Consider the following 21,925-nt stretch of genomic DNA (forward strand, 5'->3'; position numbering starts at 1 on the left):
GGGTTTTATCTCTGGCACGCCTCCCGTGAAACCCACATTCTGAACGTATTGTCCCGCACTACATTCGTAGTGCCCCCGCCCATTATACTCATTACTCGCAGCGCGTTGCCGATTCCCGTAAGAGTTCGGGCACTGTTTGTGCATTCGCACAAAAGAAGAAGATGGTCATGTGGCCGCTGAGCCTTAACTATACAGGGCTATTACAAATGATTGAAGCGATTTCATAAATTCACCGTAGCTCCATTCATTGACATATGGTCACGAGACACTACAGATACGTAGAAAAACTCATAAAGTTCTGTTCGACTGAAGCCGCACTTCAGGTTTCTGCCGCTAGAGCGCTCGAGAGCACAGTGAGACAAAATGGCGACAGGAGCCGAGAAAGCGTATGTCGTGCTTGAAATGCACTCACATTAGTCAGTCATAACAGTGCAACGACACTTCAGGACGAAGTTCAACAAAGATCCACCAACTGCTAACTCCATTCGGCGATGGTATGCGCAGTTTAAAGCTTCTGGATGCCTCTGTAAGGGGAAATCAACGGATCGGCCTGCAGTGAGCGAAGAAACGGTTGAACGCGTGCGGGCAAGTTTCACGCATAGTGATGTGAAAGATTCAGCTTTTAAACCTCCTCTACCAAGAAACGTGCCAGAACTGCGAGCTCGCATCAACAATGCTTTCGAACTCATTGATGGGGACATGCTGCGCCGAGTGTGAGAGGAACTTGATTATCGGCTTGATGTCTGCCGAATCACTAAAGGGGCACATATCGAACATTTGTGAATGCCTAAAAAAACTTTTTGAGCTTTTGTATGTCTGTGCAAAGCATTGTGAAAATATCTCAAATAATAAAGTTATTGTAGAGCTGTGAAATCGCTTCAATCATTTGTAATAACCCTGTATATTTACTAAAATGGTATCTGTTCTTTCACTGTAATTTCATTCTAACGAGCTAAGATACCATCTTAGTAAATATATGGTTAAGACACACCGGCCAATTGACCATCTTCTTCTTCTGTGCAAATTCACAAACAGTGGCCGAACTCTTACGGGAATCGGCAAACGCGCCGCGAGTAATGAGTATAACGGGCGGGGGCACTACGAATGTAGTGCGGGACAATACGTTGAGAATGTGGGTTTCGAGGGAGGCGTGCCAGAGATAAATCCCTGCAGTTGCGCTATCCTCTGTGTCCTCGGTGGCTCAGATGGATAGAGCGTCTGCCGTGTAAGCAGGAGATCCCGGGTTCGAGTCCCGGTCGGGGCACACATTTTCATCTGTCCCCGTGGACGTATGTCAACGCCTGTAAGCAGCTAAGGGTGTTCATTTCACTGTAATTTCATTCTAACGAGCTGCTTGGTCACCGATGGTATCTGTTCTTTCGGACATGTCCGAAAGAACAGATACCATCTTCGTAAATATATATTCAAATACAGGCAGAATACGGCGCTGCGTCGGCAACGACTGCATATCACAACAAGAGTCTTGCGCAGTTGTTAGATCGGTTACTGCTGCTACAATGGCAGGTTATCAAGGTTTAAGTGAGTTGAGCGTGGTGTTCTAGTCGGCGTACGAGAGATCGGATACTGCATCTCCCAGGCAGCGATGAAGAAGTGGGACTTTTCCGTAAGACCATTTCACGAGTGTACCGTGGACATCAGGAATCCGGAGAAACATCACATCTCCGACATCGCTGCGGCCGGAAATAGATCCCGAAAGAAAGGGACCAACGACGACTGAAGAGAATCGTTGAACGCGACAGGAGTGCAGCCCTTTCGCAAATTGCTGCAGATTTCAGTGCTGGCCCGTCAACAAGTGTCAGTGTGCGAACCATTCAACGAAACACCATCGACATGAGCTTTCGGAGCCGAAGGCCCACTCAAGTGCGCTTGATCACTGCAGGTCGCAGGTTCGATTCCTGCCTCGGGCATGGATGTGTGTGTTGTCCTTAGGTTACTTAGGTTTAAACAGTTCCAAGTCTAGGAGACTGATGACCTCAGGCGTTAAGCCCCACAGTGCTTAGAGCTATTTGAACCATTTTTTTTATCACTGCACGACACAAAGATTTACGTCTCGCCTGAGCTCATCAACGCTGAAACTGGACTGTTGATGACTGGAAACTTGTTGCCTGGCCGGACGAGTCTCGTTTCAAATTGTATCGAGCGGAGGGACTTGTGGGGGTATGGAGACAACCTCATGAACCCATGGACCCTGCATGTCAGCGGGGGACTATTCAAGCTGGTGGAAGCTCTTTAATGCTGGGGGGCGTGTGCTGCTGGGGTGACACTGGACCCCCCCGATACGTCTAGATACGACTCTGACAGGTGACGCGTACTTAAGCATCCTGTCTGATCACCTGCATCCATTCATGTCCATTGTGCGTTCCGACGGACTTGGGCAATTCCAGCAGGACAATGCACACCCTATAGGTCCAGAAATGCTACAGAGTGGCTCCAGGAACACTCTTCTAAGTTAAACACTTCTGCTGCCCACCAGACTGCCCAGGCATGGACATTATTGAGCATATCTGGGTGACTTCGAACGTGCAGTTCAGCATGGTCGAGTGGTTCTAGGCGCTACAGTCTGGAACCGCGCGAACGCTACGGTCGCAGGTTCGAGCCTGCCTCGGGCATGGATGTGTGTGGTGTCCTTAGGTTAGGTTTGAGTAGTTCTACGTGTAGGGGACTGATGACCTCAGATGTTAAGTCCCATAGCGCTTAGAGCCATTTCATTTTTTTGCTGTTCAGAAGAGATCTAAACCCCCTGGTACTATTACGGATTTATGGACAGCCCTGCAGGATTCTTGGTGTCATTTCCCTCCAGCACTACTTCAGACAGTAGTCGAGTCCATGATAGGTCGTGTTGCGGCACTTCTGTCTGCTTGCGGGGACCCTTGACGATGTTAGGCAGATGTACCAGTTTCTTTGGTTCTTCAGTGTATTTTGGTTCAAATGGCTCTGAGCACTATGGGATTTAACTGCTGTGGTCATTAGTCCCCTAGAACTTAGAACTACTTAAACCTAACTAACCTAAGGACGCCACACACATCCATGCCCGAGGCAGGATTCGAACCTGCGACCGTAGCGATCGCGCGGTTCGAGACTGTAGCGTCTAGAACCGCTTGGCCACACCGGCCGGCTCAGTGTATTTTCAGATATACAACAGCAACAGCGTGTCGTCCACTCCTGCGTTGCACAAGAGTATTTGAATGTTTAGTGTGGCATTATAAGTTGTTTCATTGCTAAAAACATGCTACAGTACTTACAATAATTTAGATATAATGTGAAATAGTTGTAGGCACTTTCAAAAGTACCAGTAGATGTTGCGGTCCATATATTTTTCCATGGTGAGTCTGTGATTTGAGTGCAGCGAACAATCTGCGAATGGGTCTTCGCACCAGGTGTCTGGTTCATGCGCCCATGCTGACCGCTGTGAAAGTTTTACAATCAAAAATTATAATTATTATTAACCTGGTGAAGACGTATAGAAATTTGTAAAGCTCTGTCTCTGACAATAGTATCGTTACCTACAAATTTTCCCTAAAAATTTCTAGGCCATCTAGTGAAACTTTATTATCATTATCTTAAAATCTTATACGTAGCCGTACAACTTGTATTATGAAAACCCTTATTCCCACATGTCAGTATTCAATGGAACCTCCTACTATCGGACATGTCAGTATTCTGATAGAGAACAAAAATAGAAATTAATTGCCCTTCCTAGAAATAATGAAAAATCAGTTCTCAAGTATCTGACAGCGATTTTTTAAAAATATTCTCTAACGTCTCCAAAGAATCATACTGCAATGCTCCTGCACACAACAGATAACTTTCCTCACCTTGCTGCTGCAACTGCATGAATATGTTGCCTCCAGGAACGTGATAAAATAATTCAGAAGAAATACAGAGTGCAATGCATGGTTACAACATTGTTAAAATAATAAGATAGAAATTACATGATTAAGAGGTATTTAGTGAACAAGCTTTAAACAATGTAAAAATGAAAAGGAATTCACTATATTTTGAAACCTGAAGATTCATACACAGGCAAACTATACTCAGAACTTTCTTTTCCTTGGACAGTCTGATTAGCAAAACCTTTAATTATTCCACAATTTCTGTAATCAGTAATCACGTATCAGGTCGCAAAAAAGATATGAATACTATTTTTAATGTATGCATACATAAATCTGACAAAATTCCTCCAGTGCGGAAGCAAGCAACAACTACGTGCAGCAAAGAGACAAATTACCAAAAATCCGCGATTAATACCACGGTGTCCCCCGCCGCTACTAGCACTGTCAGGGCAGGCTGCGACCTCCCCCGACGCGCAGTTTCTCTCCACGCCAGACTGCGTCCGACTCCTTCCACCAACTGTTCGCTCGCTAACACTCGCAGTACTAATATTTCAGGCTCAGAGTTTGCGTATGTACGCAACAATCAGTAGTCAACTTTCTATTAAAGGGGTATGAACATCCAACTTTCACTGTTCATCGGCCGCGAAACTGGAATTTGCACACCAATAAGGCAACTGAACGTCCACCGAGTGGCGACAGGTTTCCTTCTCAGATTAATCATGTTTCATGCTCCTTCCAACAGATGGCCATTGATCTGTATGCCGTGAAACGTCTGAAAGGAAACGCCCTACGTGAGTTACGGTCTGAAGAATGTTTTCGAGGATCTCTGCGTGATCTCGCCATTGTGGGAAGCACAATTGATCAACATAAGTATGCCCCTATCCTTGGGAAGCATGTCCATCCCTACATGCCATTTGCTTTTCCTCGGCACTATGGCATCTACCAGCAGGACAATGCAACTTGTGACGCAGCGCGCCGTGTGTGTGCGTGGTTCGAAGGGATCATGATGAGTTTACCGTACTCCCCTGGCCACCAAACTCGCCGGATTTAAAGCCAATCGAGTATCTGTGTGACCACGTCGATCAGCCTGTTCGTGTCATGGACTCTCAATCGAGAAACCTAGCGAAACTGACCACGCCAGTGGAGTCGGCAAGGCACATACAGGGTGGTCCATTGATAGTGGCCGGGCCAAATATCTCACGAAATAAGCATCAAACGAAAAAACTACAAAGAACGAAACTCGTCTAGCTTGAAGGGGGAAACCAGATGGCGCTATGGTTGGCCCGCTAGATGGCGCTGCCATAGGTCAAGCGGATATCAACTGCGTTTTTTAAAATAGGAACCGCCATTTTTATTACATATTCGTGTAGTACGTAAAGAAATATGAATGTTTTAGTCGGACCACGTTTTTCGCTTTGTGATAGATGGCGCTGTAATAGTCACAAACGTATAAGTACGTGGTATCACGTAACATTCCGCCAGTGCGGACGGTATCTGCTTCGTGATACATTATCCGTGTTAAAATGGACCGTTTACCAATTGCGGAAAAGGTCGATATCGTGTTGATGTATGGCTACTGTGATCAAAATGCCCAACGGGCGTGTGCTATTTATGCTGCTCGGTATCCTGGACGACATCATCCAAGTGTCCGGACCGTTCGCCGGATAGTTACGTTATTTAAGGAAACAGGAAGTGTTCAGGCACATGTGAAACGTCAACCACGACCTGCACCAAATGATGATGCCCAAGTAGGTGTTTTATCTGCTGTGGCGGCTAATCCGCACATCAGTAGCAGACAAACTGCTCGAAAATCGGGAATCTCAAAAAAATCGGTGTTGAGAATGCTACATCAACATCGATTGCACCTGTTACATATTTCTATGCACCATGAATTGTATGGCGACGACTTTGAGCGTTGTGTACAGTTCTACTACACAGCACAAGAGAAATTACGGGACGATGACAGATTTAGCGACGAAGCGTCGTTCACCAACAGCGGTAACGTAAACCGGCATAATATGCACTACTGGGCAACGGAAAATCCACGATGGATGCAACAAGTGGAGCATCAGCGGCCTTGGCGGGTTAATGTACGGTGCGGCATTATGGGAGGAAGGATAATTGGCCCCCATTTTATCGATGGCAATCTAAATGGTGCAATGTATGCTGATTTCCTAAGTAATGTTCTACCGATGTTACTACAAGGTGTTTCACTGCATGACAGAATGGCGATGTACTTCCAACATGATGGATGTCCGGCACATAGCTCGCGTCCGGTTGAAGCGGTATTGAATAGCCTATTTCATGACAGGTGGATTGGTCGTCCGAGCACCATACCATGGCCCGCACGTTCACCGGATCTGACGTCCCCGGATTTCTTTCTGTGGGGAAAGTTGAAGGATATTTGCTATCGTGATCCACCGACAACGCCTGACAACATGCGTCAGCGCATTGTCAATGCTTGTGCGAACATTACGGAAGACGAACTACTCGCTGTTGAGAGGAATCGTTACACGTACTGTCAAATGATTTAAGATTGACGGACATAATTTTGAGCATTTATTGCATTAATATGGTATTTACAGGTAATCAAGCTGTAACAGCATGCGTTCTCAGAAATGATAAGTTCACAAAGGTACCTGTAACATATTGGAACAACTGAAATAAAATATTCAAACGTACCTACGTTCTGTATTTTAATTTAAAAAACCTACCTGTTACCGACTGTACGTCTAAAATTGTGAGCCATATGTTTGTCACTATTACAGCGCCATCTGTCACATAGCCAAAAACGTGGTCCAATTAAAACATTAATATTTCTTTACGTACTACACGAATATGTAATAAAAATTAGGGTTCCTACTTAAAAAAAAAACGCAGATGATATCCGTTTGACCTATAGGAGCACCATGTATCGGGCCAGCCATAGCGCCATCTGGTTTCCTCCTTCAAGCTAGATAAGTTTCGTTCTTTGTAGTTTTTTTGTTTGACGCTTATTTCGTGAGATATTTGGCCCGTCTCGATCAGTGGACCACCCTGTATATGTCGGTATACTCCAGTACAACATTGACGCCGTCCGCGGTGGTCTAGCGGTTCTGGCGCTGCAGTCCGGAACAGCGGGACTGCTACGGTCGCAGGTTCGAATCCTGCCTCGGGCGTGGGTGTGTGTGATGTCCTTAGGTTAGTTAGGTTTAAGTAGTTCTAAGTTCTAAGGGACTTATGACCTAAGATGTTGAGTCCCATAGTGCTCAGAGCCATTTTAGAACATTGACTCTCTTCCCGCACGTCTTGCAGCGGTCCACAGTGCAGAAGGTCGTTGTTCAGCCTTTTGGCTGGTGGTCACATTAATGCGACTGGACAGTGTATGTCCGTAGCGTAACCAGCTCATTTTTCGTGCTAAAAGAAACATTCACTCACCAAAAACGCACGATCTAAAAGCGTTCCTGCATAACGCTTAACTTATCTGATATCTATAAGAATCTTCACCGTTTGTGTAGTGTCAAGTTACAAATCTTGTTAGGTCTTAAAGGCGTGTATTCACTACCAAGTAACTCGAAACCGACTTCTGCAAGTACTTGCTGACGTGTTTACAATAGAACGAAAACTTGTGCAAGTATATTTCAGGAAGTTTTTTTAGGAATGTTAACCTTTCTGCAAATAGTTGTAGAAGTGCCTGCTCTAGAGTTGTGTTGTGAGATAGACAAATGAAAATTTACACGCCGTGTATTATTGTTAGTAAACAAAAATTACGGTGAAAAATTAGAATTTAAGAATATAAGAGATGTTTGAGCGAAGAAAAGAATATGGAGGCGTACATATTTAAGTTTTTAGGAAACACAGCTAAGTGGACTACGGGGATTTGCTGAAAAACAATGCTTTCGAATCTGTTATTCTGTTCTCGCTGTCAGTTGACAGTAACTTATTGTACGCGCTAACGAAGTTGACACTCGGCGAGGTGGCTGATGGGAGCGACTACAAAGCTTTACCCATTTACAGCCGCTCCCATCAGCCTGCGCGTCGAGTGTCAAATTTGCGCGTTTGATAACTATGTCTGTTTGTGGAAACGCCCAGAAAACTAAAAGTACGAAGTCAAAGACTTCGTCCACACACGAAACATGGCAATGCCGGACCACACACAGCACTATGATATCTGCAACAATCCACGCCTTGCGTTCACTGTCATCGATCATCCTCCATACAGCCCCGACTTGGCGACATTCGCTATTCGTCGAGTCGCTTGGCTATTTCTATAGCCCCTCTGATCTTCCTCATCAAGCTAAACGGCTGTTTCGCCAGTACGCGAGCCTCTCGAAATTCAATTTTCATCCTGCACTGTTCCTGGTGTTCTGCCACCGCTGATTTGTTGTATTGTTTGAGACGGATATATCTCTCGTGTTCAGATAACATTGTGCTTATTGGACGCCCAGTCTCATCTACGTACACCAGTTCACATTCGCAGCCGGCCGCAGTGGCCGAGCGATTCTAGGCGCTTCAGTCCGGAACCACGCGGCTGCTACGGTCTCAGGTTCGAATCCTGCCTCTGGCATGGGTGTGTGTGATGTCCTTAGGTTAGTTAGGTTTAAGTAGTTCTAAGTCTAGGGGACTGATGACCTCAGATGTTAAGTCCCATAGTGCTCAGAGCCATTTGAACCATTTTCTTATAAAGGTTTGAAATTATGCGTAAATATTTTTGCAAGTCACCAAATGTTTTCATTCTCAAATACAGGAAGTATAAAGTCTGGTTATTTGCACGTCATTGGCTACACTTCTTTTTGACACCCACTTCTTTGATAGATGGTTCATACCCCACAGCGATACTTTCCGGATGGCAAGTGATACGTCTACCAAGTGTGGTTGAAACTGGTGCAGTGATTTAAGAGGACATGTATATATTGGAACAACAAAAAGAAGTGTAAACACCCGCTTAGCCGAACATAAAAGAAATTGTCGCTTAGGACACATCGAAAAATCGGCCGTAGCTGAGCATGTTTATCGAGTGGGAATCACGAAATTAAATTTAATGAGACAAGCGTTCTAGCACGAATATCCCATTATCATGGGCGCATGTACAGAGAAGCAATAGAGATTCACAAACACCATAACAATTTTAATAGAAATGAGGAAGTTTTAAAAGTTAGAAAAAACGTGGATGTCGACGTTGCGCCAGCAGAATGACAGTCGATTACTCTTAATCGAGAATGATGACGCCTTCCAAAGATAGGCATACCGTCGGTATCACGTGACGAATGGTGGTGCCCTCTATGCGCTCTATAAATTCGAGAGTACCTCGAGCCTCAGTGGTCACCCCCCCCCCCTTTCCTCCGTCCTTTTACTGGACTCCCTCTCCTCCCCTTCCATCCTCCTTTTTCCCCACCTACCCTCTCTCTGCCCCCCCTTCTCTCCCCTGAGTCCTTTTGCATTTCCCTCCTCTGCCTTTTCCCATTCCCTGTCGGGGGAGGAGGAGATTAGTGTTTAACGTCCCGTCGACAACGAGGTCATTAGAGACGGAGCGCAAGCTCGGGTGAGGGAAGGATGGGGAAGGAAATCGGCCGTGCCCTTTCAAAGGAACCATCCCGGCATTTGCCTGAAGCGATTTAGGGAAATCACGGAAAACCTAAATCAGGATGGCCGGAGACGGGATTGAACCGTCGTCCTCCCGAATGCGAGTCCAGTGTGCTAACCACTGCACCACCTCGCTCGGTATTTCCCTGTCGCGTCTGCCCTGCCCCTCCCCTCCCCTTATGAGTCCTCTACTTCCTTTGGTTCCCCCCCTTTCGTTTTTCCTCTCCTCTCTCCTTGTTTTCCCCCTCATCTGTCCAGGTCCCCCCCCCCCACCATCTGCCCTTGGCTATGGTGAGTCATCTTTGTGCCAACATTTTAGTGCAGTGTTTATAGTGAGTGTTCAGTGTTGTGTGTCTTTTCCGAAGTGTTGTGAATGGACATCATACTGTCGCTGGGTGTGATTTTTATATCTCCTGCGAACAGAAACCAGACTGTCGCCATGTTTTTTAATTGCCTGTCTGCTATGTTACCTGTCTGCTTCCTGTGAATTTTATTAGCATTGCCAGCCTTTTCTTTTATCTTTTAACTTTCCACAATTTTCCACCGTTTTACAATTTAACTCACCGTTTTATTGCCTGCTTTTATTGTTTCTTATCTTCTTCTTACGTTTTAAAAAGTCTGTAGGCTGCAGAGAAGCGTACTAAGCTGCTGCCAGCCCGCCCCCTTATGGGGGATTCGAAATTCAATAAAGTAAAAAAAAAAAAAAAAAAAAAAAGAGCCTCAGTAGCAGGAACCTGACAACCTCAGAAGATCTCTCCCGCAGATGGAGACGAAACGTTAGGTGGAAATTTTATACTTCGACCACGGCCTCTCAGCCCGGAAATATCAACTGAAAACAACACCGGCCGCGAAAGCCTACATTGTATGATTATTGCGTGGAGTTTATGCAATTGGTTATTCTTAGTTTTATCATTTACTATTCTTTGAGTTCAGCCATGCCTGGTGGCAGTATTATGAGAGTCAGATGAGTATTCTACGGTCATAGTCAAGATTTTCATGCTGTTAAATTAAGTATCCATGTGACTTTCGTTTTACGCTCCCAACAGCGGCGGCTCGCCCTAGTCAGACTGCATAAAAACGTGAATTATATTTTGAGTTCTATCCTTATTAAAGACTTATTAGAAAAGGGAGACGCCACATTGTGTAGGTTAGTGGCTTAGTTGACTTCTCGACCGTAGCGTTTCCGACCGTTTCGTGGGCTGCAGGTACCGTGGCACTTCCGACCAACCAGTTCTGCACCGCGGCATTTCCAACCACAGCCTCCCCTCATTATTGCGGCTTCTTTGGTGTAGCACTATTGCTGCTCGTGTCACTTCCAGCAGTTTAACCGTTTTTAATGAGACTAAAAATAGGAAAAAAATCTAAGGATTACTAAGTACTGTGCGCATAGCCCCAATCGCGCCTGAAACAGGAAAGGAAGTATGTCACAAGGAGGTACAGTGTTTCCTCCGCCACACACCAAAGGTGGTTTGCGAATTACAGATGATGTAGTTGCAAATGTAGATGCACTACTACCATTAAAATTGCTACACCAAGAAAAAATAAAGATGATAAACGGGCATTTATTGGACAAACATATTACACTAGAACTGACATGTGATTACATTTTCACGCAATTTGGGTGCGTAGATGCTGAGAAATCAGTTCCCAGAACAACCACCTCTGGCCGTAATAACAGCCTTGATACGCCTGGGCATTGAATCAAACAGAGCTTGGATGGCGTGTACAGGTACAGCTGCCCATGCGGCTTCAACACGATACCATAGATCATCAAGAGTAGTGACTGGCATATTGTGACGAGCCAGTTGCTCGGCCACCATTGACCAGACGTTTTAAATTGGTGAGAGATCTGGAGAATGTGCTGGCCAGGGCCGCAGTCGAACGTTTTCTGTATCCAGAGCCACGCGAGATTAGCCGAGCGGTCTAAGGTGCTGCAGTTATGGACTGTGCGGCTGGTCCCGGTGGAGGTTCGAGTCCTCCCTCGGGCATGGGTGTGTGTGTTTGTCGTTAGGATAGTTTAGATTAAGTAGTGTGTAAACTTAGGGACTGATGAACTTAGCAATTATGTCCCATAAGATTTCATAGAAAGGCCCGTACAGGACCTGCAACATGCGGTCGTGCAATATCCTGCTGAAATGTAGGATTTCGCAGGAATTGAATGAAGGGTAGAGCCACGGTTCGTAACACATCTGAAATGTAACGTCCGTTGTTCAAAGTTGGTTCAAATGGCTTTGAGCACTATGGGACTTAACATCTATGGTCATCAGTCCCCTAGAACTTAGAACTACTTAAACCTAACTAACCTAAAGACAGCACACAACACCCAGCCATCACGAGGCAGAGAAAATCCCTGACCCCGCCGGGAATCGAACCCGGGAACCCGGGCGTGGGAAGCGAGAACGCTACCGCACGACCACGAGATGCGGGCTTGTTCAAAGTGCCGTCAATGCGAACCAGAGATGACCGAGACGTGTAACAAATGGCACCCCCCCCCCCCAAACACACCATCACACCTGGCGATACGCCAGTATGGCGATGACGAATACACGCTGCCAATGTGCGTTTACCGCGATGTCACCAAACACGGATGCGACCATCATGATGCTGTAAATTGAACCTGGATTCATCCGAAAAAATGACGTTTTGCCATTCGTGCACCCAGGTTCGTCGTTGACTAAATCATCGCAGGCGCTCCTGTCTGTGATGTAGCGTCAAGGGTAACCGCAGCCACGGTCTCCGAGCTCATAGTCCGTGCTGCTGCAAACGTCATCGAACTGTTCGTGCAGATGGTTGTGGTCTTGCAAACGTCCCCATTTGTTGACTCAGGGATCGAGACGTGGCTGCACGATCTGTTACAGACATGCGGATAAGATGCCTGTCATCTCGACTGCTAGGGATATGAGGTCGTTGGGATCCAGCAGGGCGTTCCGTATTACCCTCCTGAACCCATCGATTCCATATTCTGCTAACAGTCATTGGATCTCGACCAACGCGAGCTATGTTGCGATACGATAAACCGCAATCGCGGTAGGCTACAATCCGACCTTTATCAAAGTCGGAAACGTGATGGTACGCATTTCTCCTCCTTACACGAGGCATGACAACAACGTTTCACCAGGAAACGCCGCTCAACTGCTGTTTGTGTATGAAAAATCGGTTGGAAACTTTCCTCATGTCAGCACGTTGTAGGTGTCGCCACCGGCGCCAACCTTGTGTGAATGCTCTGAAAAGCTAGTCATTTGCATATCACAGCATCTTCTTCTTGTCGGTTAAATTTCCCGTCTGTAGCACGTCATCTTCGTGGTGTAGCAATTTTAATGGCCAGTAGTGTATTTCTATGTAAAAAATTTGCTACCTCCAGAAGGAACTGAAAACCTAAATAAATGATGTTTTTCCTTCCAGCTTGCCAGCTAATGCAATTTTATTAAGTACTGGGAACAGGTAGCGGTTTACAAGGTGGACGAAGACAACATGAATATCATTCGGAATGTGTGAAACTTTAATTGGCTACAGTAAATTGCATGGCGTTCTGTCTATACGCGTTTGTCCTCAAGTAGACTTTACCATTCAGAATTCCGGCAGTGGCATGAAGAAGTCGCGGGATCTATATTTAGCGGAACAGCGAGAGAGGGGAGGGCTTACATTTGCTTGCTGTCCGTGCTGCCTGCGCTCCCCACACTGCCCCTCCTCCAGCTGTGTGTTACACGGAGAATACTAACATGCAGCTGAAGGCACGCAACTTTTGCAACGGACCGTTAAGCCTGACGATCCGCTTTGTGCTTTGATAAGGACTGAGGTTCTGTTCCTCACATTTCCACCCATAAACATCAAAAATTAACACAACGCTTCCTTATCTCGGCCATGGTGCAGTCATCTGCATCGCACGACACAGTTTCGATATGAAAACTGTTTTTTGAAACTTCTCAGAGTTGCTGTGAAACAAATCTTTGTTAAGTAACAGTTTCGATCCTCTGATCGTCTTAAGCTATCACAACATTATGACAGTGTACAAAGATCTATATCTATAGCCTGCAAATGACAGTGAAATGCATGGCGGAGGGCACGCCCCATTGTATAAGTTATTAGGGCTTTTTCTCAGTGTACTCACATAGCGTGGGATGGATGGTTGCTTACAAGCCGCTATGAGCGCTGTGTTTAAACTAATTGTGTCTTCGCGATCCCTAGGGCAGTGACATATAGTGAGTTACAATACACTACTGGCAATTGAAATTGGTACATCACGAAGATGACATGCTACAGACGCGAAATTTAACCGACAGGAAGAAGATGCTGTGATATGCAAATGATTAGCTTTTCAGAGCTTACACACAAGGTTGGCGCCGATGGCGACACCTACAACGTGCTGACATGAGGAAAGTTTCCAACCGATTTCTCATACACAAACAGCAGTTGACCGGCGTTTCCTGGTGAAACGTTGTTGTGATGCCTCGTGTAAGGAGGAGAAATGCGTACCATCACGTTTCCGACTTTCATAAAGGTCGGATTGTAGCCTACCGTGATTGCGGTTTATCGTATCGCGACATTGCTGCTCGCGTTGGTCGAGATCCAATGACTGTTAGCAGGATATGGAATCGGTGGGTTCAGGAGGGTAATACGGAACGCCCTGCTTGATCCCAACGGCCTCGTATCACTAGCAGTCGAGACGACAAGCAACTTATCCTCATGGCTGTAACGGATCGTGCAGCCACATCTCGATCCCTGAGTCAACAGATGGGGACGTTTGCAAGACAACAACCATCTGCACGAACAGTTCGACGACGTTTGCAGCAGCATGGACTATCAGCTCGGAGACCACGTCTGCGGCTACCCTTGACGGTGCATCATAGACAGGAGCGCCTGCGATGGTGTACTCAACGAAGAACCTGGGTGCGCGAATGGCAAAACGTGGCATCTGTGTTTGGCGACATCGCGATGAACGCACATTGGAAGCGTGTATTCGTCATCGTCATACTGGCGTATCACCCGGCGTGATGGTTTGGGGTACCATTGGTTACACGTCTCGGTCACCTCTTGTTCGCATTGACGGCACTTTGAACAGTGGACGTTACATTTCAGATGTGTTACGATCCGTGGCTCTACCCTTCATTCGATCCCTGCGAAACCCTACATTTCAGCAGGATAATGCACGAGCGCATGTTGCAGGTTCCGTTCTGGATACAGAAAATGTTCGACTTCTGCCCTGGCCAGCACATTCTCCAGATGTCTCACCAATTGAAAACGCCTGGTCAATGGTGGCCGAGCAACTGGCTCGTCACAATACGCCAGTCACTACTCTTGATGAACTGTGGAATCTACATCTACATCTACATCTACATCCATACTCCGCAAGCCACCTGACGGTGTGTGGCGGAGGGTACCTTCAGTACCTCTATCGGTTCTCCCTTCTATTCCAGTCTCGTATTGTTCGTGGAAAGAAGGATTGTCGGTATGCCTCTGTGTGGGCTCTAATCTCTTTGATTTTATCCTCATGGTCTCTTCGCGAGATATACGTAGGAGGGAGCAATATACTGCTTGACTCTTCGGTGAAGGTATGTTCTCGAAACTTTGACAAAAGCCCGTACCGAGCTACTGAGCGTCTCTCCTGCAGAGTCTTCCACTGGAGTTTATCTATCATCTCCGTAACGCTTTCGCGATTACTAAATGATCCTGTAACGAAGCGCGCTGCTCTCCGTTGGATCTTCTCTATGTCTTGTATCAACCCTATCTGGTACGGATCCCACACTGCTGAGCAGTATTCAAGCAGTGGGCGAACAAGCGTACTGTAACCTACTTCCTTTTTTTTCGGATTGCATTTCCTTAGGATTCTTCCAATGAATCTCAGTCTGGCATCTGCTTTACCGACAATCAACATTATATGATCATTCCATTTTAAATCACTCCTAATGCGTACTCCCAGATAATTTATGGTATTAACTGCTTCCAGTTGCTGACCTGCTATTTTGTAGCTAAATGATAAAGGATCTATCTTTCTGTGTATTCGCAGCACGTTACACTTGTCTACATTGAGATTCAGTTGCCATTCCCTGCACCATGCGTCAATTCGCTGCAGATCCTCCTGCATTTCAGTACAATTTTCCATTGTTACAACCTCTCGATACACCACAGCATCATCTGCAAAAAGCCTCAGTGAACTTCCGATGTCATCCACCAGGTCATTTATGTATATTGTGAATAGCAACGGTCCTATGACACTCCCCTGCGGCACACCTGAAATTACTCTTACTTCGGAAGACTTCTCTCCATTGAGAATAACATGCTGCGTCCTGTTATTTAGGAACTCCTCAATCCAATCACACAATTGGTCTGATAGTCCATATGCTCTTACTTTGTTCAATAAACGACTGTGGGGAACTGTATCGAACGCCTTGCGGAAGTCAAGAAGCACGGCATCTACCTGTGAACCCGTGTCTATGGCCCTCTGAGTCTCGTGGACGAATAGCGCGAGCTGGGTTTCACATGATCGTCTTTTTCGAAACCCATGCTGATTCCTACAGAGTAGATTTCTAGTCTCCAGAAAAGTCATTATACTCGAACACAATACGTGTTCCAAAATTCTACAACTGATCGACGTTAGAGATATAGGTCTATAGTTCTGCACATCTGTTCGACGTCCCTTCTTGAAAACGGGGATGACCTGTGCCCTTTTCCAATCCTTTGGAACGCTACGCTCTTCTAGAGACCTACGGTACACCGCTGCAAGAAGGGGGGCAAGTTCCTTCGCGTACTCTGTGTAAAATTGAACTGGTATCCCATGAGGTCCAGAGGCCTTTCCTCTTTTGAGCGATTTTAATTGTTTCTCTATCCCTCTGTCGTCTATTTCGATATCTACCATTTTGTCATCGTGTTGAAGGTGCATGGGCAGCTGTACCTGTACACGCTATCCAAGCTCTGTTTGACTCAATGCCCAGGCGTATCAAGGCCGTTACTACGACCAGAGGTGGTTGTTCTGGGTACTGATTTCTCAGAATCTATGCACCCAAATTTCGTGAAAATGTAATCACATGTCAGTTCTAGTATAATATACTTGTCCATTGAGTATCTGTTATCATCTGTATTTCTTCTTGGTGTAGAAATTTTAATGGCCAGTAGTGTATGTTCCTAAATTCATCACTTAACGTCTGATCTAGAAGCTTTCTGAGGGAGCTTTCTCGGGATAGTTCGCGTCTATCTTCAAACGTCTGTCAATTCAGTTCTTTCGGCATCTTTGTGACACTCCCCCATGAGACAAACAAAACTGTGACATTTCGTGCCCCCCTTCTATATGCCCTCCCTTTTACTCCTGCTTGGTATGGGTCCCACAGACCAGCAGTTTTCTAGGATGGGTCGCCCAGGTGTTTCATATGCAGTCTCCTTTGTGGGCTGCCTGCATTTGGTTAGTGCTGTACCAATGAAGCGCAGTCTGCCTCCTGCGTTACCTACGGCTGAGACTATGTGACCTTTCCATTTCATATCCCTACAAACTGTCACACATGCAGGTGTTTGTAAGAGGTAAACGAGTGCAACTGTGACTCATTGGTACCGTGCTCGTAGGATTCCACTTTTTTTTCGTTTTGTTAAATCCACGGTTTTACTTGTATGAAGACTGGTGGCGAGTTGCCAATCTTGCAATACTATGAAATCTTATCGAGATATGAACGAATATCTGTGCAGATTTACTCAGACAGTACTTCATTACAGATATTAGCATCATGTTCGAAATGACTGAGGTTACCATTAATATTGTCTACAAGGTCATCAATATGCAACACGAACAGCAAGGGTCCCAGCACATTTCCCTGCGGCCCACCAAAAGTTACTTCAGCATCTGTCGATGACTTTCCGACGAAGATAATATGCTGCGTCCTCCCTACAAGGAAAGCTTCAATGTCACAAATCTCGCTTAATATCCTATATGACAGTACTTTCGACAATAAGCATAAGTGTAGTACTGAGCCAAATGCCTTTTGGAAGAAACACTGGCTCTTGTCAAATCAGTTATCTACGAGGTGCATTCAAGTTCTAAGGCCTCCGATTTTTTTTCTAATTAACTACTCACCCGAAATCGATGAAACTGGCGTTACTTCTCGACGTAATCGCCCTGCAGACGTACACATTTTTCACAACGCTGACGCCATGATACCATGGAAGCGGCGAAGGCTTCTTTAGGAGTCTGTTTTGACCACTGGAAAATCGCTGAGGCAATAGCAGCACGGCTGGTGAATGTGCGGCCACGGAGAGTGTCTTTCATTGTTGGAAAAAGCCAAAAGTCACTAGGAGCCAGGTCACGTGAGTAGGGAGCATGATGAATCACTTCAAAGTTGTTATCACGAAGAAACTGTTGCGTAACGTTAGCTCGATGTGCGGGTGCGTTGTCTCGGTGAAACAGCACACGCGCAGCCCTTCCCGGACGTTTTTGTTGCAGTGCAGGAAGGAATTTGTTCTTCAAAACATTTTCGAAGGATGCACCTGTTACCGTAGTGCCCTTTGGAACGCAATGGGTAAGGATTACGCCCTCGCTGTCCCAGAACATGGACACATTTTTTCAGCACTGGCGGTTACCCGAAATTATTTTGGTGGCGGTGAATCTGTGTGCTTCCATTGAGCTGACTGGCGCTTTGTTTCTGGATTGAAAAATTACATCCACGTCTGATCCATTGTCACAACCGACGAAAAGAAAGTCCCATTCATGCTGTCGTTGCGCGTCAACATAGCTTGGCAACATGCCACATGGGCAGCCGTGTGGTCGGCCATCAGCATTCGTGGCACCCACCTGGATGACACTTTTCGCATTTTCAGGTCGTCATGCAGGACTGTGTGCACAGAACCCACAGAAATGCCAACTCTGGAGGCGATCTGTTCAACAGTCATTCAGCGATCCCCAAAAACAACTCTCTCCACTTTCTCGATCATGTCGTCAGGCCGGCTTGTGCAAGCCCGAGGTTGTTTCGGTTTGTTGTCACACGATGTTCTGCCTTCATTAAACTCTCGCACCCACGAACGCACTTTCGACACATCCCTAACTCCATCACCACATGTCTCCTTCAACTGTCGATGAATTTCAATTGGTTTCACACCACGCACATTCAGAAAACGAATGATTGCACGCTTTTCAAGTAAGGAAAACGTGGCCATTTTAAGTATTTAAAACAGTTCTCATTCTCGCCGCTGGCGGTAAAATTCCATCTGCCGTACGGTGCTGCCATCTCTGGGACGTATTGACAATGAACGCGGCCTCATTTTAAAACAATGCGCATGTTTCAATCTCTTCCAGTCCGGAGAAAAAAAATCAGAGGCCTTAGAACTTGAATGCACCTCGTACACCAACACTTTTTACTGCTGAAGGTAGTGACACAAGATGATTTGTCTTTCATTTAAAGCCAGAGTCACAAAATCTCCATACAGGCCGTTCCAAATAACTCAATTAATCCAAAATACCGTATTGTACCTTACTTCTGAATCGACATTAAAGTGTAGGTCCCCCCCCCCCCCCCCATAATTGGCTGGATAAGTCAGTTCAAGGGTTGGAGAGAAACAGCACCATACCACCCCGATAGGACCTCTGAGCGAGGTGGCGCAGTGGTTAGCGCACTGGGCTCGTAGTCGGGAGAACGACAGTTCAAATCCGCGTCCGGTAATCCAGCCTTAAGTTTTTCGTGATTTCCCCAAATCACTCCAGCCAAATGCCAGACTAGTTCCGTTGAAAGGACACGGCGAATTTCCCTCCGCATTCTGGAAACAATCCGAGCTTCTGCTCCGTTTCTGACGACCTCGATGTCGACGGCACGGTAAATCCTGACCTTCCTTCCTTACTTTCCCAATAGGACTGTCGCCGTCGGGATGAGAAAGGGAGGAAATACCAAGGTGGTTACAATAAAGAGGAGAAAGAATTATCTGTGCCAATAATAGGCGTCAGTTGAAACCTGCCGCCATCTAAGTCTTGGAAGTCTGCTTCTCCATTAAAGCCCTGTGCTAAACCTACCCTCTCAGTGTTAATGCGTTGCACTAACAAACAGTTTTGAATACCTATTTTGAAAATAAATAACTTCATGGATGAATATCCATTACGAGACAGTTCAAACTGCCAGTTCTCACTCGTCAAGCGTGCCGTACGTTGCGACAAAACAGTCGAACTTTTTACCTGTTTTAAGTGAAACCTAAATGCAAAACTGCAGTACAAACGCTTCGCTAAGACTCATCAATATGGAGGAGGCTGGCTTCACTTTTTTGTCGTAAGGGCGTCTCCCTGTATTCTAAACTCCTTGGTAACTACAATCCGATCACTTTAACAGACCATTTATTCACATACCTATAACAGCAAGACTGTCAACGACGTTACAGAAACGTAGGTAAAAAGATCAAATGTTCAGGACAATGATGTACAACCTCGCTGATCTTTCGCGCACCCTCCCCACCCGGGTCGATTTCTAGAGGGACGACCAGCTGGACTGGCCTGGTAATATCTCTTCTACCCCGGGTAACGAGGATAGAGTTCGAGGTAATCTTGCTCGACCTGTTCGTAGTTTCGTTTTATCTTGACACCTTTGGTTACAGTCGGATGTTGCATGAAGCTACGTAAACTCTCGAAAGAACTGAGACTAACACGAGCGTTCTTACATGCGCTGTTTAGCTAGAAACTCACAAACCTGTGAGGTATGGACGTTAAAGAAGATTCGGATACATCTACTAACTGAGGCCGAGTATCTGTAATCTATAGGTTTAGACCATCTCTGCCGCGCGGGATTAGCCGAGCGGTCTGAGGCGCTGCAGTCGTGGACTGTGCGGCTGATCCCGGCGGAGGTTCGAATCCTCCCTTGGGCATGGGTGTGTGTGTTTGTCCATAGGATAATTTAGGTTAAGTAGTGTGTAAGCTTAGGGAATGATGACCTTAGCAGTTAAGTCCCATAAGATTTCAGACACACAAACACACACAGACCATCTCTCAGATTTCGGCAGATGAACGTGCACTCGGTATCTGCATTCAAAATGCAACGTGTGAGTTGACCCTATTACAAATACGCGTGCCGTCTGAAGATGGGTAAAACTTGAGCGTCCCCTGACGACTTTGCCCACTGAACTATTAACAGACAAGCTGAGCTAATCAGTGAGTTTACAGGATGCTTTAGGTTGGTTCGATTCATCACCAGTTGATCAGCGATGACTCCCTTTATAGTAACAGCAGGCAGCTCTTCATTTCTTCAAACAGTCTTCGACGGCATGGACTTGGCTGGGATAAAGAGAACATCGATTTCTCGATCTCAGTATCATGACGCGCTCTGGGGTGTTCTACAACTCCATTAAACGTAATACATCTCCTTCGGATAGTTTCTTCCTCTTGACGTGGACTCTCGACTGTTAGCAACTGTCTGCGGGAAAACGCGCAAAATGTTTGGCATGAGAACCTTCACCGTAGCCGTTTACACCCTCACCCAAGGTTTTCAGAGCTGGGGTGCTTTTATTACATTATATGAATGTTGTACTAAGAGTTTCAGGACATTCAATTCGAACAGATCACAGTTCTTCTAAATAGTCTAAGTGGACCTTTACTATCGAACTGCGGTCTCAATGTCTTGACTGAAGAATTTTCTGAATGACTTAGTAAGCAGGAGCAGTCACTGGTATTCCGTTGACCGTTTTTTTGGGCTCATCTATGAGATATCCTCTTAGGAACACGTGTTTACTAAAAGTAAACACGGGATCATTCCTATCGAATGTATTTACTAGCAATAGAAACGGAAGTACGCCTAGCGATACAGCTTTAAAACTGTTCCCAGAATCTGAGCCAAGTCTCAGTGTCTCCAGAGAACGGCTCGAGCTTAATAGACGGCAGCTTAATTGACGTACGAACCTGAACCACACAAAAGACTGGATCAGTGGTACGTGTTGTCACGGTAGGAGTAGACAATTTTTTCTCAGTAGTCTCATGGGCTTGAAAATTAACGTCGTTTGCCTTATCAAGACGGCTCCCTCCGTCGGAAGTTCGAGTCCTCCCGCGGGCATGGGTGTGTGTGTTGTCCTTAGCGTGAGTTAGTTTAAGTTAGATTAAGTAGTGTGTAGGCTTAGGGACCTATGACCTCAGCAGTTTGGTCCCGTAAGACCTTACCACAAATTTCAAAACATTTGTTCCTTGTCAAAATGTCGCACAAACTAAGTCCGTGTTACACTCCTTGTCCGAAATATGGCTGTGTAAAGTGTCGTCAAGTTGTGAGAGAAGTGACAACTCGTTCTTCCAAGCATTCCTTACGATATTTAATGTCCTCTAGTGGTCTGCCATCTGAAAATTTTTCAAACGGGTATACTTGATATGTGATCAGACTTCTCTGACGATATTACTTTCTTCTAAAGCCTCGTAACTCTTCAATAGGCATGGTTGCTCTTAGCTTTCAAATAATACGCTACGCGCTCCGTCAGAATATTCCTCACACTATGTTTACTTCGGGCTACCAAAACCGACTTTCGTAAACCGATTTCACAATACCGTTTCTGAGTGGTCACGTAAACACTCCAAAATC

General features: G+C 45.8%; 2 non-coding genes across 2 annotated transcripts; one reads left to right on the forward strand and one right to left on the reverse strand.

Moving 5' to 3' along the window:
• The first annotated feature begins 1,190 nt into the window (after positions 1 to 1,190).
• On the forward strand, positions 1,191 to 1,264 carry Trnat-ugu (transfer RNA threonine (anticodon UGU)). Its single transcript has one exon. It is a non-coding gene; the product is annotated as a tRNA-Thr (tRNA).
• Positions 1,265 to 9,479: 8,215 nt separating this feature from the next.
• Positions 9,480 to 9,552, reverse strand: Trnaa-cgc (transfer RNA alanine (anticodon CGC)). Its single transcript has one exon. It is a non-coding gene; the product is annotated as a tRNA-Ala (tRNA).
• Between the last annotated feature and the right edge of the window lie 12,373 nt (positions 9,553 to 21,925).

The sequence above is a fragment of the Schistocerca cancellata genome, chromosome 8 (assembly GCF_023864275.1).
Source record: "Schistocerca cancellata isolate TAMUIC-IGC-003103 chromosome 8, iqSchCanc2.1, whole genome shotgun sequence".
NCBI lineage: Eukaryota > Metazoa > Arthropoda > Insecta > Orthoptera > Acrididae > Schistocerca > Schistocerca cancellata.